Source organism: Vicia villosa, unplaced genomic scaffold, assembly GCF_029867415.1.
Source record: "Vicia villosa cultivar HV-30 ecotype Madison, WI unplaced genomic scaffold, Vvil1.0 ctg.000073F_1_1, whole genome shotgun sequence".
NCBI classification, from domain to species: Eukaryota; Viridiplantae; Streptophyta; class Magnoliopsida; order Fabales; family Fabaceae; genus Vicia; species Vicia villosa.
The window spans coordinates 689,116-702,052 of NW_026704997.1; the positions used below are offsets into that span (position 1 = coordinate 689,116).

Sequence of the window (12,937 nt, forward strand, 5' to 3'; positions counted from 1 at the left end):
CCCACACTGCCCATAACATCAGCTATAAACTGAACTTCTTCAACAACAGCAAACCTCAATCCAGCTCTGATTCCTTCATGACTCCGCATCCAATTGATTGCAACCATCTCATTCTGCCACACCCGTGATATGTTCTTCACCTTGCTATCACTCTCCCACATGCATGCAACATTGTCCTGTACATGCACAGCCAAATTAGTGCACATCTTCGTAATCCGTTCTTTCTTCATCTTCGTTCTCATGCGCAGTAGTTTAGATCTTCGTTTAATCCTCCTTTTAATGGCGAATCGCTGTAAACGATCTTCAACCAGAATAAATTTCAAAGATCTACATAATCAAGAACAAGGTTAAATCAAAATCAAACTCTAAAAAAAATGAAATAAAAAGATTGGATTTAGAAGAAATGAATCCACCACCTGCATGCTTTTTTAACCTGTGAGAAGCTACCCATTTTCGTTCAAACGATGGAGTAGATTTCGTTTTTCAGACTAAAAACTAATTTCAAGTTCTTCTCATCCACTTATATACTGAAACGTTCCAACCTATTAGACTTCTTTTTCAAAAGTACCACTTCACATAGATTATCATTACTTAGTAGGGAAACGTGCAAAAAATGTTGGAAACTGTTAAACTGGCTTTTTATTTGACTACATAATAAATATAATAAACTCTTCAAAGTAATAATTAATATTGGTTTATCAATATACACTTCATTCTGTTTATTGTTATAGAATTTAATACATTGAATTATTTAAATTGTTTCTTTACTTGATTTTTTCAAAATTTAATTCGATATATTTTTAATGACATTATGTAAATTTATTTATTACAATACCTTTACTATTTAATTCAATATAAATTATCTTCATTCATATTTGGCCATAAGAAAACTATATAATATGTTTTAATTTATAATACTACTTAACATTATCTATAAGATTAAATTATAAACATTGCTTTTTTTTGTTTTCTATATTTTTCGCCAAAAAAATATAATATATTGCTTTTTTTGATATATTATTTGTTATATATTTTTGACAAGCTAAAATTAATTATACTAAAATAAATTGTTTTGTAAACAAATATATTTTTTTTATATCTCATTATTTAAATATCGGAATGGATTTTCATACACAATATAATAATTAATGAATTTATATGTGGTACATTTTAAAAGAATTTACAGAATAATATTATTATTAGTTAGATATATTATTACGTGACCCGTGCGAACGCAGGGGTAGATGGATACTTATGGTATATTTTAAACGATAATGAACGCGTGCGAACACAATGGTAGCTGACTACCCAATTACATGCATTTCATACTAAATGAAATTAATATTTATATTACCATACAATTTCAAATTTTTTTTCGTATCTTTTATATATATTTATTAAATATTATTATACATTTTTTTATTATCTATATCGACTTTGCGTGACCCGTGCGAATGCACGGGTCCTTTACTAGTTAAGTTGTAATCATAGAAGAAGGTGGATTTGAAATGTGTGCAGCTACTTGTTGAAAATGCAGCAAGTTTGACTAGTACGGAACAGAGTTTTAAAAATTGGATCGGACATTAAATCGGTGAAGGTATTGGGTCACTGATTTATTGGTCGAATCACTGGGTCATTGGTCGAACTGCATGACTAAATCGGATTAAACCGAATAACTCGGTTCAATAGACCGATCATTATAACAAAATTATATAAGTATAAAACATGTCCAATCGGATGATTCAGTCTCTATAAAATATAACTAGCACTTAAATTTTTTAAAAATATCATCTCATAAATAAATTTACAAGTTCATAATTTACATTAAATCTTAAACATAGGTATCACACATAATAAAATAGTACAAAATTACAAAGTATAACAACAAATAAACTTTAATCGCAACATAATCTACATAAATAATTTATAATTAAATAATTTATAACCAAATAATTTCATTGTCTACTAAATTTAATTAAAATGGCATCGTTTTAAATTTTTAAATATTTTTAAAAAAAATGTGATTAAACCACTGGTTCATGAAAACCGCCGGTTTTAGAGGTTTTGACCAGTTCACACCGGTTCAATGACATATCCAATCCAGCAATTGAATCAGACCAGTTACCTGGCCGGTTCAACCAGTCCGACCGACCGGTCTGGTTCGGTTTTTGAAACACTGGTACGAAGAATAGTCATGACCTTAGGTGTGTTTGGTTCGAGGTAAATGGAGGGGACAAAATATTTATAACAAAATGTATTTGGTTCAATTTTTAGGAGACGAGAGGAGGGAAGATGAGGGGAGCAAAATCCCTCCAAATCACACTTTTTGCGTTCCTCCAAATCGGGAGATTCAGAGGGGAGAGGAGGAAATGTGACAGTTGATATTTAAAAAATTAATATATTTACTAAAATATCCTCAATTTTATTTTATTATTTTAAAATTATTATTTTCTTTCGTTTGCTTCTTCTTTTTTGTGATTTTTCTCTATTGCTTCTATCAATTTATTATAATTATTTTTTTACCTTCAGGGCTAGGATTTTGAATAATAGATTTGAAAAGTCTAACTGGGTTGCAAAGTTTATGGTAAATAAGATGCAGACAATTGAAAAAGGTTATAATTGTTTACCGTATCTAAGACATGAGGAAGAATTACTCAGTTGGGATTACTCCGAGCAGATGGTGATAGACAATATTCAATGATTAGACAAACCAAATACATTGACTCAACCAAGATTTTGATCTTTTAATTTTTGCTTTGATGACTGCAAAAAAGGATTTGTTAGGGCATGCAGACATTATGTAGGTGTTAATGATTGTAATTTTAAGAACAAATGTGGTGGTCACTTGTTAATAGTTATAGGCATATACCCAACTGACCAATATTTTCCATTTACATTTGGTTTTGTTAAACATAAATTAAAGGAAAATAAAGATGTTTTTTACAATAATGAAAGATTTAGGCTAAGAAGATAAATTTGAAATCAACAAAAGGTATGCCTTTATGTTCTTTATTTTGTGTCAAGTTCTAGGAAAATCATGTTGTGCTATGTTATGTTGTTAAGTCATGTTATATGTCATGTTTCATGTGATACGTTAGTGATGTTATGTTGTTAAACCATGTTTTATACTATGTTATGTTGTTAAACCAAAGTAATTATGTTATGTCACATGATTTAGTCAGTATATTTGAAAAAAAATGTTTCATAGAATTGAACATAGGTCGTGCCTTAGACACTTATTTGCAAATTTCCAGAAGAAATTTGATGAAGGTACTCTAATCATGGATTTAATGATGGGAGCTTCCAAAGCAACATATTATCAAGTAAGAGAGGAAAAGTTAAGAGAAGTTAAGAATGTTGATAAGTCATGGAAGTGGTTGATGGGTATTCCAACAAAAAAATTGTGTAAACATGCTTTTAACATCTACCCAAAATATGATGTCTTGATGAATAATATATTTGAATCATTTAATACCACAATACTAGTTTCAAGGGACAAACTTATGTTCACTATGTGTGAATGAATAGGAAGTTACTTAATGAATAGGATGCCCACCTCTACGGCTAAGCTAAATTGATGGAAATATTATGTAATGCCCATTTTCTAGAAAGCTCTTAATTTGAGGAGGTGTTTATTAGTGGTTAATGGATACCATGTTGGTCTATTATTGAGTAATGGCGGGTAAAACATTCATATAACACACAACATTTCACTATTGATGTTAGCCAAAGAACTTGTACATGTAGATTATAGGCTTTGTTATGAGAGATATATACACAATTGCTGGCGCATGTGAGGTAGGATGTTGCGCCTGAAAGGCTGAGACTTATTTGTTACGTTTGGTTAGTTATACTATATTGGCAGACAAGTTCCATCATTATTGATGTGAAATATATTGGATTGTTATATGAACTCGGATATCACAAATGAGCATGATGACGTGTTACTTTAAAAAAGTTTTACCACTACTTAAGAGAGGCATTTAACCTTCATACCGTGCAATTCGGAGGATATATGTTACACGTATGAATATTTTATCATCATTTATCGTAATACAATTTATGTAGAGTAATATAGTATTTAGTTATTATTTCCTAATACAAAGTTGGATCTATAGGAATTTATAACACTCTGTGATAGGAACGATCGTAGGCCTATCATTGATTACTCCCTAGGGTGACTAAATGGTCATGCAAACATTTTGTGTTCAATGGTATTCAGTATGGATGATATCATCCATATTTCATATGCAGACCACATGGATCACCCATAAATTATTGTCACTTCTCTATTATCTAGTTATTAATGCTAGAGCATAATTATGATGATATACCCTCCATAAAATTATCTCCTCCGATTAGGGTATGTAGATGGTATTCCATAACCAAACCCTCATATTTTGGGTAATGTTAATATATGGTTTCGACAGAACATGTTGATTTGTGGCAGTGTATTGCGAGTAAATGCAACACAAATGAAGTTCTTTAACTATTATTTTAAGAGGTACTTGTAATGGTCATGCATGATATCACATCCTCGTTGCATCCCTTATGGTGTAGCCGATATTGGACTCACCACCATATTATGTTGCAATCACAATCATATAAAATAGGTAAAAATATACTCATGATCCTTTAAGTTATTTTATTGTAACAAGTTGGTCCTTTTATGTTTTTTTGCTACAAGTTAGTTATTTATGTTAACTAATGTTTGCACCATTATTCTTTTTCATAAACTCCATTCCAAAAAAGCTGAAGTGGCACTAATGGTGTTGATGTATCACTTAACGTAAGTCAGAGACCATCATTGGATCATATAATAAAATTTTCAAAATTTTTGAGTGCATAAAAATATTTTCAAATTAATTAAAATGCAAGCAAAGGGAAGAAATTAAAGAAAAATAGTAAAACAACAAATAAAATTCTCATAAAATTACACAAAGTGTAAAATGAGAAGAAATATTTTTAGGAATTTTTTCATAATTTTTAGACCAAAAACATATTTAATATGAACTTTAAAAGTTAAAAACAAATTAAAATAAAATTAATAGAACAAAATAAAGCAGAAAAAAGGTCAACGATGCATATATTAGTTAACATAAATGAAAAACTTGTAGTGAAAAAGCATAAAGGACCATCTTGTTACAATAAAATAACTTAAAGGACCCTGACTATAATTTTAGGGGTGGCAAAACGGGCCGGCCCGCGCACCCGCCAAAAAATGGCGGGTTGGGTTGGGATTTTAGGCCCGCCGCCCGCCATACCCGCCCCGCCAAAGCCCGCCCCTCCTCCAAAATTCACTCTTTTTTTAGTTAATTCTAGTAATTATAATTCTTGATGGTTTATTTTATACATTTATTTATAAATATATGTAATATTTTTTTAAGTAAATTTGTTAAAAAGTTGCTTTTATAAAAAATTGTTTTAAAAAATAAGTGAAAAGTTTAATTAAAAGGTAAAAAAACCTATTAATCTATTAAAAAAATATAAATAAAAATAGGCGGGTAAGGCCGCCGCCCGCCAACCCGCCGTCTTGGCAGGGCGGGCATGACTTTTATGCCCATTTTACTTGGCGAGCATGCCCGCCCCGCTCGTTTTATGGCGGGCATAAGGCGGGGCGGGCGTGGCGGGCGGCCCGATTTGCCACCCCTATATAATTTTCCCTATAAAATATTAGTGCAATCTTAACCATATAAAAGTGAATCATAGTCAATGTTTACTATTGAATCTTGTGGATCTACATGTGACTTCGTCGAAGTGTGCACTATGAATTTGTGCCCAAAAAAGAGGTTTTAGTTAGTGTTTCGTGAGGAACTTAGAGTTGTTGTGTAAGATTTCACATCCTCGTTGCATCCATTATAGTATGATTGATATTGGACCATTATCATCTGATGCCACATTCGCGATCATAGAAAATGTTAGTGCACTCTAGACCATATAAAAGTTAATCATTATCAACTATCTAATATCAGATCTTGCTAATTTATAGGGGGCTTCATTAGAGCGTGCAGTCTTATGAATTTTTATTAAAAAAGAAGTTTAGAAGAAAAAAAACATATTAAAGCAAGACAATTAAATGTAAATAACTAGTATATTTAATTAAAATAAAGGCTGAAAAATAAAAAAATAAATAAAAACATTATCTTTATCGCCATCTGTGGGAATCGAACCCACGACCACGTGGTTAAAAGCCACGCGCTCTACCAGCTGAGCTAAGACGGCTACATGTTGAAATTTATATGCATTAGGTTATAAGTTAGTAACATTTTCTCTTGCCATATGGGTGACTTCTACTTTAGTCCTATACAAAAAGTTGAGATTTCAACCTTGTCATTTGAAAATTCTATTTTAAACTTTTTATTGAGCTAACTCATCTAATGTGTTTATGTGGCGCACAAACTATGTATTTTTTTAAAAATATATTTCTATTTTTTATTCCACTTGGACAAACTAATTCCATGTTATCTATTATTTATATATTGTATTAAATTGACACTTAAAAAACCTAAATACATCTGCCCATAATAAAATATCATGATTCATATTCTCCCTCAAACTTTTTCGAACTGAAGCAAAAATCCTAAAACCTTTGGACATGTTCAATCTTTCTAGTTCAACATTCGCCCAAATTTTCCTATCCTCCCCTAGCACAATATCTCTCCTAGTTCACCACAAAATTAACAGGTTCGGCCAAGAAGACCAAATCATGTCCCTAAGACTTGATCTTGAGAGTATAACTTACAACAAGACAAAGAACAACATACTGAAGCGGATAGTCTTTTTTTCCAAATACGAACTGAAGCGGTTAGTCTTCCTTCCAAATACACACTGAAACAATTAGTCTTACTTATATTATAAACATGAACTTGAAGTGGTTAGTCCCGAAACTAAACTGAGATTTTGTACGGAGTTATCTCAAATCAAATGCGGAGTTTTGAGTTGGTTGTCATCTGAATCAAACCGAGTTTTTACACGGGCTAACCAGGAACGGATCCGGACATTACATACTGGTGTGGCTAAATATGAAAGAAACTAAGAATTAAATTATACTAAAAATAAAAAATAATATTTTTTTAATACAATACATCATTCACAATTATTTTTTTGGTAATAATATTTTAAATTAATGTTTCAGGTTGAATATATTTTTGGTTAGGTTCTAAATTTTTTGCAATTTAATTTATTTATTACACAAGTTTTATGTTAAATATTTTAAGTGAACTTTTTAAAATGAAATATCCTTGACACAACCTTAAAATAATATTTGTCTAATAATTTAATTATTTAAACTTTACTAATTTATCTATACTTTTAAAAATTATATAATTTAATTATTAAACTATTATAAGTTTTATTATCTAATTATTTAAATTGTATTAATTTTTCTATAGTTTAAAATTTTTCAAACAATTTAACCCTCTTCTCAATCCTTTGCACTTAAATATAAGAACTAATTTTTTGAATGAGATAAATTAAGTAGTAAAAAATGTAATTAAATTTAGATAATTTAATTATTAAAATAAATTAAGTAAGTCAATTATTTAAAATTTATAAATTTATTAACCTAAATAATTTCAAAGTCATATAAAATTCAATTATTAAACTATTATAAGTTTAGCAATTTAATTATTTAAACTTCTAATTCATCCATAATTTAAACAATTTTAAAATAAATAACATTACTAGCAAAATATTGATCGTATTCTTTGATATAACTTTATAATAATTAAATTATATAGAATAATTAACTTTATAATAATTAAATTATACAGAATTATATTGATCGTAAACTAATAATACTTTAAGGTCTTTGTCAATGATATTTCATTTTAAAATACTTACTTAAAATATATAACATAAAAAATTATATAGTGATGTAATTAAATTGTAGGAAATTAAGAGTTAAACCAAAAATATATTTAACATGAACCATTAATCTAAAATTTTATTATAAAGAAAAACTGGTAATAATGTGTTTTTTATATAAATAAAGATGATTCAAATTTTGTAAATATTAATTGAGACTAGTTTCAAATTTTAATTATGTTTTTAATTTGATTTAATAATCAATCTGATGGTTATAACTGTGCTGCAATTAAGCTCGCTGAAAGCTAGTTACAGAGAATATTTATTATTGGGTGGTATTTATATTCATGTTGCAATGAAGTAATTTTATTACAAAGGTGGTGGTACACAAATACAAATATTTTGGTGTGGCTTAAGCCACACCATTTCTCTACATATATTTGTTCATAGGGCTGACCACATACTGAATTGAGATTTTACACCATGCTAATCTCGAACCAAAGTAGATTTTTTACTAGATATCCTCAAAATTGAGTTGATATTTTACACTGGGTTGATCTCAAACTAAATCCTTTGAATCGAACAAACGACTTCAAAACTAAATCCCCAAACAAAACTTTTGACATGTTTAGCTCTGAACACGAACAAAGACTACCATAAGGATAAATTACTCAACCAAAAAAATCTCGTTGATGAATTTACAATAACACCCTTTTCTAGAATACAAATGACCTCACTTAAACACAATGACTTTCTCAAAGCGCTATGCCTAAACAATATGAAGAGAAAGTAAAGAAAAATTTATATGAGAGAATAAGGAATGGGATAGAGAACTCGTGTTTTATGGGTGTGAAAATGTGAAGGGAGAGGCCTATATTTATAGGCCAGAGGTTGGCACGAGAAAGGAAAGATCCATGAGCCAAAATAAATGATCCAATTGATTAGGACCTTAGACCAATTGATTGAGAGCCTAAAATAATCATTTGCAAAGGCTCAAAATGGAATGAATGGATACCAAAATGTTGCCATGCATTAAGACACCTTCACAATCATTTATGGACAACGATTGTATTGGCCAAATCGATTGGGTAAAGGTTTCAATCAATTGGATAGTTCAAAACTTTGTCCAAAACATTTGGAAAGTTCCTGATTCAGGTGGCTTCGCTAAAAATTATTTTTATGTTGTTTATTTTGAGAATCGGAGACTTAAAAACATGTTTTAGCGTGTGTGTGTGATTTAGCCATGCTACTTTATGAGAATGCCCTTTTGTTTTTACAAAACATGATTCACTCACACACAAATGGGCGAGCTTTCACACTTCCTCTATTTCACACTTTAAAGCTTCAAGACTTAACAAGTATACTGATCATACAAGCACTTAGTTGAGTATTCTTGGAGATGAGGTTTGAGATGCCTTTAAGTTAAATGCCATCATCAGAGGATGTTTGCAGTGATCATCGAACCATAATTTGTCTGCTTGTATATTTAACCATTTTTCATACTTGAATCTTCACAGGTTGTCATCACATAGTAAATGAGACAAAAAGTCACATACATATATGCCACAATGAGAGAGACTCTATGACCCTCTATTGGATCACAAATAATGGTGTGATTAACAGAGAGGAAGTTGAAATTATTTATGCAATTTTGGAGTATTAGATGAGTAGAGAGACATTAGATGGTAGATCAACATGATCTATAGACTCTTTGAGATTTAGAGAGAGAGAAGGAAAGAGATAAATATTAGGGTTTTACGTACCTCAGAAGTGATCACCAAAAGCAAAGAGATTTTCACTTGATCCTAATTTTTTAGGACCACAAAAATCATTTTTTTTTTAAAAATTAAACGAGCACTCTATGGTCTTAAATAAGGTCCTAAAGCTTGTTATGACCGTTTGAGTGGATTTTGATTAAGAAACGATTTAATCATCATAAGGTATATACTACTTTATTTATGAAACATGAAGTAAATCATATCTCATTAGTTCAAATTTATGTTATATTTGGATCCACTAACGAATATCTTTGAAAAGAATTTGCTAGTATGATGTAGAGGGTTCGAAATGTCATTGAAGGAAGAGCTAAATTACTTAGGATTATAGATCAAGCAAACAAAAGTTGGCATGTTCATCATCCAGACAAAGTATTGCTCGGAGCTCTTAAATACAAATTGTATGAAAGATTCAAAAAGCATATATATATTCTACAACTTCAAATTTGTTGATAGATAAAGATGAACAAGGCGTTGAAATCGATATTATCAAATATAGAGGTATCATAGTATCTTTACTCCATTTAACTACGAATAGGCCCAATATTATGTTTAGTATGTTCATGTATGCTCGATTTTAAACCTCTTTAAGGGAATCCCACTTTAAGATTGTTAAAATAATTTTGAGGTATCATAACGAAACCTTGCATCATAGTCTTTTGTTTCCCAAGGGAAACAAGTGTATCTTAGTAGGATTCTCAAATTCTGATTTTACTAGTTCCAAATCGGATAGGAATAGTACTAATTGTTTTTGTAATTTCTTTGGAAATCATTTAGTTTCTTGGCACAACAAGAAGCGACATAACATTGCTCTTTCTACCATTGAGGTTAAATATATAGTCATTGATAACTGTTGTGATCAAGTCAAATGGCTAAAGCAACAATTTCTGAATTATAATTTAAATCCCAACTACATTCCAATTAAATGTGATAACACTAGTGTTATAAGTCTTGCTAAGAATCTCGTGTTACATTCGCACACTAAACATATAAAAGGGGGACGGTGAAGTTGTCTCTGCCTCATAGGGTTTACCTATTTATGTTTTATTGCTTGTTAGTTTAGTTTTTGGTTTATTTGTCGAAATTAAGCCTCCTCACATAGTTTTGCATTATAGGGTTGATTGCTTAATCATTTTACACATGCATAATTTGTTTGATTAAAGTCTTAGTAATATGCTTGCTGTAAATAGTTAAAGGTTTGAATTAAGAAACACATTTGAGAATGGTTTAAGTTGTGCCAAGTCTCAATTCATAATATCACTTTTAAGGAAAATTTAAAAATGTGATTGAAATCATAGGATATCATGACTCGAATCAAATTTTTATGTAAAATCGAAATTTGGCTTGTATGAGTCTGATTCGAATTTCATGAATTGTCTAACTCGAATCAATCACATTTATGAGAAACATGATTTTTCCTATGTAATTTTAATTCAAATAACAACAATATATAACTCAAATTAGAAAGGTCTGGTTCAAATCACAAACATGTTTGACTCAAATCAAACTCAAATAACAAATTTTAGATTTTGGTTATGTTATCCTAATTCGAATCATAAATCTAGTTGACTCGAATCACATGATTTAAATCATAAAAAAGGGTTTATTAGAATCATGGGAGAAATTTTATTGTTTCTTGGATCTTTATTCAAATCATTCATTCTCTTGTCTAGTCTCATACTTTTTACTTATGACTTGAATCAAATGGCATTTTTATCTCATTTTGTGCTTGAGCTCCAACACATGTATATTGTTTTCTAAAAAACCCTCTCACTAATTTTATAACATTCTATGATTTATAACTCATAACACACATTTTTTTCTCAACTTTCAAAAAGGATTTTGAATACTGTTGTTTTTTCGACCCGAAATTTATCTTCATCTCCATCCTCTTGCATGTTCCATTATATTTTTTTATTGAGCTCTCTTATTAGGGTGTCAGATATATGTGAGGAGGATATTTCTTGTGTTAATGCTTTGTGAAAATTCTTGAAGATTTCAGGGGATTGACATTGTTGTGTAGTGTTGCGGTATGGATCAATAATCCATCCGGAAAAAAAAGGAGATTGAAGTTGGAAGATTGAAGTTAAAGTTGAGTAAAGATTTCGCAAGGATTCAATGTCACAAGATATGGTCGAAGATCTTTATTTTTATAATTATTCAAATTATGAGTGTACTTAACGAATATATGTAAAAAATTTAAAATTATGAAGTTGCATACCCCTGGGGGGAGTTGGATGCATGTCCTTATCATATGCAAGCGGAATTCCTTTAATACGATTATTTTGTTGCTTATCTTATCATTTTTGTTTATAATCTTTTATTGAGTCTTCCTCGCAAATTACACACCGTGATTAAGGTTGAAATTGTTTCGTAAATCTTTTAGCATGCATGAATCCTTGATAATATCCAATCGGGATAATGAGGTTCTTAGTCATTTGTATGAACGGGTGGAATGAGAGCAACTCTGTATTTTTTATTTGTAGAAAGCGATATGTAAATTCTCAAAGGCTTTTGAAAACTTCAAATTTTGGGATTTTAGTTGATCAATTTAACTCATAAGATTTAAACTAGCTTTCCGATTCGAATTAAAATGGACATAAATGTTCAAGGAAGTTTTCAACTACGTGATTCGAATCAAAATTTGAACATGATTAAAATCAAACGCCTCCTATGACTTTCTACTCAATTTAATTCAAACCAAATTTTGAACTTGATTCGAATCACACACTTTTTCTACATTTTCTGATAGGGAGTTGTCGCCCTCGGTTTTTTACCATACCTCTCGCGGAGAGATACGCGAACTGACTCTTTTCTTTCTGCTTTTGTGTTTTTGAAAATCAGAGAGTCGCCACCGACTTTTATTTTATCCAATTAAGGAAAGGTTTATAAAAGAAACAGAAAAAGACCTTTAAGAAATTCTGGGTAAGGGGGTAGGTTATACAAAGGGAAGGTGTTAGCACCCTTTGTATCCATGGTTATCCATGGGCTCTTTAATTTGCTTAGCTCACTTGTTTTCAATCACTTTTCTATTGCCTTGAAATGCTTGTATGTGGTTTCAAATACCTTTGTAAATTGACTTTGTAATGATCCTTGTGCAGATGTATACAAAGTGTTTTATCTTTCGAAAGATGTTTTTGAAAAAAGAACGTTAACTTCGTAATGATCCTCGTTTGGATATATACAAAGTATTGTCTTTTTTGAAAGTTTTATTTTGAAAAAATAATGATATATGAGAAATTTGTTTGTTTTGATCTGAGCAAGCAAATTAGGAGGTCTACCCTAAGTTATAAGGTCTTATCCTATTTCCTTTAAAAAACTATCCTTTTACCGAATGTAAACAAAAGTTCGATTTT

The 12,937-nt window shown here is 30.2% G+C and overlaps 1 non-coding gene across 1 annotated transcript; it reads right to left on the reverse strand.

Moving 5' to 3' along the window:
- Positions 1-6,149: 6,149 nt before the first annotated feature.
- TRNAK-UUU (transfer RNA lysine (anticodon UUU)) lies at positions 6,150-6,222 on the reverse strand. Its single transcript has one exon. It is a non-coding gene; the product is annotated as a tRNA-Lys (tRNA).
- Positions 6,223-12,937: the final 6,715 nt, after the last annotated feature.